We start from the raw sequence: 8,129 nt of genomic DNA on the forward strand, positions 1-8,129 counted from the left end.
AGAACTCAGAACCTTTTGTGTAAATATGTATTGTGTTTATTTAAGTGGAAGGTATGGGAGGCATCGTATTTTAAACTTATTGACCCTGGAACCCTTACTTCCCAGGACACAGATTAACATCTCAAGGGTCACTAGTGTTCCAGAGCACAAAATTTGAGAAATGGTAGTCCATGGGATAAAGCCAAAAACCTGGCATGACATTCAGGACCCTCCACGATAGGAGCCAAACATACATTTTTATCATAATATTTTGATGTTTTTAATTATAAAAATAGTATAACCTCAATGAAAATTTTGAAAGTACAGAAACATAAAAGTAAAAAATATATATACAGTCCCATTCTCTAGATATAACAAGCATTTGATTTCTATTTTACTTTTTCCCAGTCTTTATAAATATTTCATCTGCTTATGATCATACAGCACACTAAAATTATAAACAGACTGTTTATAATTTATAAAAAGATACATTACAAATAAAACACATTCTTAGTATTTTATTTTCATTTTCACTATGACACATTTTAAGGAAATAAAATTGTACCTACTTTCAGCCTTGCCAGATAGTGACATCTTCATATATATGCCTCAGATTTTTTCCTCAAGAAAAAAAAATTGCAGAAGGGCCAACGTGCTTTGTGTTACCCCTTCCCAGTTTCAAATCCCTTCCTTGCCACCCCAGAGATGACTACCATCTTGAATTTATCATTTCCTGTACACTTTTATAATTCTATGACATATGTCTTTATCCATTAAAAAAATAGGGTCTGACTTTTATGTTTTTAAGTATATAAAATTGGAATCAGACTATAACTATTCCTTTGTAACTTGCATTTCCTCTCTCAACATTAGGTTTTTGGAGGGTTTTCCACATTGTTCTATGTAGCTCATATTTAGCTATTTTTATTATAGTATGGAATATGTCACAAATTTTTCATCTACTTCTTTCCTTTTGATGGATATTGTATCCAATTTTTTGTTATTGTAAGCAAGGTTGCAGCAGTCTGAAAATGTAATTGCTGTATCACAGTTATGTACATTATTAACTTTCTAAGATACTGTCATATTAATCTCCAAGGTGGCCAAGTTAATTTACATTCTCACAGTAGGGTGGGAGTCCCACCTAATGTCATCCCATTACAGAGGTATAGTCAAATTTTAAAATTATTGCTCACTCTGAGGGGTATGAAAAAATATATTTTGTTTTAATTTTAATTTCTTTTATTACTAATACAGCAGAGTATTTATCCATGTTTACTGGGCATTTAGGTTTCCACTTTTGTGAGTTGCCTGTTCATATACTTTGAAAAGTGTGGTGTTTTTTTATTCAATTCTTTCCTAATTATGAGTAACATATACTTAATTATGAAATACCACAGCAAATTATAAGAAAAAGATAAAATCACCATAAATCCCATCACCCACTGGTAAACATTATTAACACTTAGCTGCATTTTCCTTACAGTGTTTTAATATACATAATTGTTTTATATAGTTAAAGGGAGAAGCTGTGAGGAGGGCCTCAGTGACAAAATTTTCCATTGAGTTGTTTATAATCTTTTCCAGATTAAATCCCAAGGAGTGGAATCATTCAATATATGTTTGAAAAATATAGAACACTGTTAGTCAAAATTTTTGACTTTGAAAATGGCTAGAATATAGATATTTGCTTTACTTTAATGTAGAACAAAATCAAATCTTTTGCGTAGTTATTTTACAGGCTCTTTAACCAAACATTGCACATAGGTAAAACACTGTCAGCAAGCATTTAGAGAGTACCCTGAATACTGCAAGGGGTTTCATCTGAAAGGGATCATAGTGGAGCAAATGATACAGTTCAAGAGTCACATATGGTGCTAAAAAAGTGGAAAAAGAGGGCAGAGAGCAACAAAGCTAAGCTAAACCATGCAAGCCCTTTAAGCTTCAAATTTCAAAATCCAATTGTTACTGATTTTAGCAGGCAAAGTGTGAATTAATTAGCCCAGTGCCTAGAACTCTTCTTCTTGCTCATTTAAAAAATTCTCCTGCATGTTTGTAGTATATTTTTAAATGATATCTTAAATAATACAAGAATCATATCAAGTTGTTTCTGCACCTTTGAATAACGGTGAAGGTCTTTCTATTGCTGTCACACATGAAAGATAGTCTGGACACATTTAAAATTCTTGGGTTACAAACTTTTCACCCAAAAGCACTAAGATTTTTCTCAAATTCTGGCATTTGCTATTATAGAAAGGTTAAGGTCAGTCTTTGTAGGCAACATTTTTCTTTCTGCCTGAGCAAATGTAGGATTTATTTTTATTCTTCTAATTCAAACATTTTGGCCAGTGATATCCAAGTGTACTTCTCTCTTCTCTTTTCTTTGATTTTTCTCTAGCATACAGTGAATCCTTCTGTTCTTGATACTTGTCTTTGTATGGCTGAGAGGTTATTTTTTTACTTAACACATGTTTTTTATTCTTGCTTCACTTCCAATAGTTCTTGTCTTCTCTTGAGCACCTAATGTCATTAAATTTCATCTACATTCTCTGCCTTGTAAAGCCATAATCTTCATCATTCTCATATTTTTATTTTTCTTCTCAGCATTTTGTAAGAGCTCTGGAGCTTGTTCAATGTGTCATTAATTTGATTTTGTATAGTGTTTATTATGTTCTTCACTGCTATTCAATTTTATCCAGCTATTTCATTTTTAAGTTCTGAAAGTCCTTTCTTCACTCAAAAATTTTCCTACGCATCTCATCCAGTGTTTCTCACTACAACTTTTCTTATTGTTTCACAGAGACAGGATGTCTTGCGTTCCACTGCTGATGATCCAATTTCCTAAAATTCTCTTTTGTTTACTGGAACAAATCATTCTCTGAGATTTTCTCCTTTTCTAAGTCTACTCTGCATTATACTACTCACAGAAATTAATTTGAGATGGATTAAAGGCATAAACATAAGACGTATACTATAAAACTCCAAGGAGAAAACATAGGGAAAAAGATCTTTAACATTAGTCATGGCAATGTATTTTTGGATATGACACCAGAAACACAAGAAACAAAAGCAAGTATAATTTAATTATTATTTATTATTATTTGTTATATTACATTATTTATTATTATTCATTATTATATTTATAGTTATTTTACTTACTATTAATTGTTATTTGGGGTTAATATCTAAAATACGTAAGGAACTCATACAACTCAATAGTAAAAACTCAAATAATCCAATGAACAAATGGGAAAAGGGCCTAAATATTTTTCCAGACAAGATATGCAAATGGACAACAGATACATGAAAAGGTACTAAGCAGCACTAATAATCAGAGAAAAGCAAATCAAAACCACAATGAGATATCACCTCATGCCTGTTAGAATGGCTATTATCAAAAAGACAAAAGTAACAAGTGCTGGGCAAGGATGTGGAGAAAAGGGAAACTTTGTGTACTGTTTTTGGGAATGTAAATTGGTACAGCCACTATGGAAAACAGCATGGAAATTACTCCAAAAATAAAAAATAGATCTACCATCCAGTACCCCCACTTCCATGTATGTATCCAAAGGGAATAAAATCATTATCTCAAAGAGATATATGCACCCCCATGTTCACTGCAGCATTATTGACAATAGCCAAGATATAGAAACAATCTAAGTGTCCGCTGATAAATGGATAAAGAAAATGTGATATATATAATATATATATATACATATATGTATAATGGAATATTATTTAGCCATAAATAGAAGGAAATCATGCCTTTGCAACAACATGGATGAATCTTGAGGGCATTCTGCTAAGTGCAATAAATTAGACAGAGAAAAACAAATGCTGTATGATCTCACTTATACGTGGTATCTTTAAAAAACTAGACGCAGAAATAGGTAGTAGATTGGTGGTTGCCAGGGGCAGCAGGAGAGGGGGTGGGCAAGAGGGGTATATAGATAAAGGTAGTCTAAGGGTCCAGACTTCCAGTTATAAGATGAATAAATTTTGGGGATCTAATGTACAACATGGGGACTATAGTTAACAATATAGTAGTGAATACTTGAAAGCTGCTAAGACAGTAAATCTTAAGAGTTTTCATTACAAAGGAAAAAAAGGTAACTATGTGAGGTGATGAATATATTGACTAACAGCGTGGTGGTAATCATTCACAATATATACATATAGCAAAGCATCATGTTATACATCTTAAACTTACACATTGCTATATGTCAATCATATTGCAATAAAACTGGAAAAAGGAGAGGAAAAAAATGGAAAAAACAGGTGGAAAGCCTTCTTATAACCAAAGAGAGCACAAGTCACCTGTTGCATGTTTAGACAAAGGATTACGTACAAGTACTGATGAAACAGAGGTGTTCTCAGAGCTGACTGCAAGGTGTTCCATCTTGCAACAGTCAACATGGGTCTTGCTAATGGCAAGGGTGGGGACCAAGGCATTACACTAAAGCTTCATAAATCTGGTACAATCACTGGGAAAAATCATTGACTTCTAGAACAGTCTTTACCATTTTGGAGGTTGCCCTTTGAATTCCTAACTATAGTTGCCACTTGTATAAATGCTGAACCTGTTTCATAGCCTTATTTCCAAGGAAAGGGATTATAAGGCTCTGATTCTCAAACTTTAATAGGCCCATGTATAATCTAAAGATCTTGTTAAAATGCAGGCTCTGATTCAGTAGGCCTGGACTAGGGCCTGCGAATTTACCTTTCTAAAAAGCTCCAATGTGATGTTGAGGCTGCTATCCAGACCCGAGTTTGAGCAGCAAAGCTAAAAGGGTAGAACAGTGATCCTCAGATTCCCATGTATTTCTAAGTCTAACTGTAGAAAAATTGTCCTGACTTTAGTCTCATGACCTCTCATATATAACCTAATTTCCAAACATCAAAAGGTCAATGCCTATCTACAGTCTTGGAATATTTTCCACAGGCCCTGAAAAAGCAGACACAGCTAATAAGCTAGGGTAATTGTATCTTTGGTTGTATAGGTATCACCAGAAAGCATGTTTAAAAGGTAGATTCCCTGCACTACCATCCCCAAGGATTTGGTTTTATGGTGCCTGAAATTTGCACTTTTTATAATTTAGCTCAGATAATTTTGATGATGACAGTACTCAGACAATCCTTTGAGAAATACTGACCAAGGGATTATGTCCTAGTATAGTAAAGATACAGACTCTACTGCTAAAACAAAAATACTCTAAAACACAATGGCTTAAATAAGACAGATGTTAACATCTCCTTCATCTACCAGTCCAAAGATAAGAATTTCAAATTAGCATGGAAACTTCATGCCATAATGTTATCATGACCCAGGTTCCTATTATCTTGTTGCTCTGTCATCTCCTAGGGTGTTGTCTTTGACTTCATTTTAAACTCTGAGTCCCTGACACATCTGTAGTCCAGTCCGCAGAGAAAAAGAGAAAAATTAAAGAGCAAGCTATTTCCTTTTTTCCTATTTATTTGCTTTATACTTTATTGAAGTATACTTTATATATATTAAACTACATGTATTTCTAAAGTATGCAATTTGGAAAATTTAATCTTGTTTGTAACAACACAAATGTCACTGATAGGTGAATAAATAAGCCATTTCTTTTAAAGCCATGGATACAGATTGTACACACATTAACATTAATAATGAACTAGTCAAAAGGTCACCAAGCTACAAAGGAGGATGGGTGACTGTCCCAAACTGGGCATCAAACTGTGCATCCCCAGTCGTACAGGACTTGTGGGGCAGTCAGAAACCCACAACTGCTGGCAGGCCACATGCCTTCAAACTTAGAGCAGGTATTTCCTCCAGCAGGCTTTTTCTGACCCTCAGAGCTGAATTAAGTATCCCTACTTTGCCCACTGAAACCCACTATTCAGGAATCTATTACAACATCCAGGATGTTTAGTTATTAAAATGACTCCTTTGTGTCTTCTTATACATGTCTTCTGCTAAGATGTGTCTAGCTTCTCTTTGTCAACAAATAACAAAGTTGAATTAACCTGATACACTTATGAAGGCTGAAAATGATGATGTCCTTTTTAATATTAATAACACTAATCTCATATTTAACAGATGTCTACTATGGGACAAACACTATTCTAGGCCCCTTAAGCATATTACCTCTTCCATTCTTCACAATTCTATGAGGCATGAATTATTCCCATTTTACTGATGAACAAACTGAGGCTTGGAGAGGTTATAAAACTTGCTCCAGCTTACAGAACTAATAGGAACCAGAAATAGAATTTATATGTCTGATTCAAAGCCTATTCTCTTTCCACTTCAGCATATGCCTTCTCCACTATCATTTTATGATAATCATTATCCTAAAAATGTACATCATCCATATTTTATTTTTTTTATCATTTTTATATACTTTACTATTTGCCCTGGAAAGGAATGTTTCTTAGTCTCCTGTTCAATATGCAGGCCACACAAGATTTATCTGTAGGGTATTGCTTAAATAAAGTAAGAGCTAATCTTAAGTACAGCTAGAATCTCATGTCCTAACAGAACCCAAATTAGAATTCAAGACTTGGCTTATAGCCCATTTTAAAGATGGAAAAATTGATACAGAAGGACACAAAATGATTGCTGGAGTCAATTAAGGCACTGTGTCAATGGGCCTCAGGTTTCCAGTCTCCCAGGAAGGCAACATGTGTTTCGGAAAAACGTGGACTCTGTAGCCAAACAATGCATGATTCAAATACTGACTCTGCCATTTGAGCATGTGACCTCGAGCAAGTTTTCTAACCTCTTTGAGGCTGTCTTCATTTGTAGAATGAAAATAATACCTATTTTATAGAGGGGCTGTAAGTATTGGACTTGAATTATGGAAAATACCTAGTACAGTGTCTGGCACAGAGTAAGTGCTTCATTAAAAGTTAGTTCTCTCTCCATCAGAGTCACGCCTTTTCCTGAAGCACATATTGCCTTTTTTCCCCTTCTGGACACCCACATAAATCTCTCCTTATAGAAATCTAGAGCTGAGCATATATGAAGGAGGGCCCATTTTAAAAGCTTTATTTTTTTTATTTAAGGAAGAAAAAGTAAAAAGTGCTGAGCCATCTTTCTATTATTCAATCATTAAATATTAATCGATGCTAAAGCATTTGAGGGAGAGTATAGCTGTGACAGGTGAGCTGAAACTAGAAATTCTGATTTAATGAGGCCTCCCGGCCACTCTGACAAAATGTCAGGATGCAGGGTGTAGGGAAGAATAATTAACTGATAAACAACCTCTGTAAAAGATCAGTTACTGTGAAATTGAGGACAAAGACAAGGTTTCTCTTATTTTCTCCAAAACATTGTTTTCTTTTTGGGATTTTTCAGTCCTTTCTGAATCGACCCTCATTCAGCACCCCCTAAGTTGGAATGCCCTTAACTGTTTTGTTTAGACTGGGCTATGGAATGATTAGGCTGTTGAAATGATGAATCAGGGAGCGCTGCAGGATTTTTCACAGTCTCTCTGAACAATGCCCCATATCACACTTACACTGACAGGCTGTATTTTTATATTTGACATGTGAGAGGAACATGGAAAATAACACACTGACAGAGCCTTAGATACCAGCCATACATCTTCCTAACACAGATTGATGGGTGGAAAAGAATATTATTTAGTGAGCCCTTCTTAAGCTCTCCAAGGAAAATATATAGATCCACCAGCAGATTGACTTGAAACTCTTATTAACATTCCTTATGAGCAAGAATCAGAAAGGCAACTACCAGCCATTTCTGCAATAGCAAACAGATGAGAAAAATTAAGAGAGACCAATCCAGTGCTCGTACATTTCACACTAATGATCTGTGGTTTGCTCCTCCCCAACCTAGGAATCAGAGTAGGTGGAATTTCTCCTTTGAGGCATATTGGTCTTTCTCAGTATCAAACTCAAAGGTGAAAGATAAGCTGCTAGGAAAATTGAAGCCACAGCTATAGCTATTCAGGGAACAAAGCTGAAATAGAAAAAAAATGGAGATGGAATAACCATGGGTAACTGTGTGACTATGGGGAGACTCGAAGAGCCATGTGGGATCGCATCTGCCACATACTGGGGGACATAAGGATAAGAGTAGGGAAAGGAAAAGACATGCCCCCCAGAATGGATTTGGTAATGTACCAGGAAATCTCCTCTGGAAA

The sequence above is a fragment of the Manis javanica genome, chromosome 7, assembly GCF_040802235.1.
Source record: "Manis javanica isolate MJ-LG chromosome 7, MJ_LKY, whole genome shotgun sequence".
In the NCBI taxonomy this organism is placed as follows: Eukaryota; Metazoa; Chordata; class Mammalia; order Pholidota; family Manidae; genus Manis; species Manis javanica.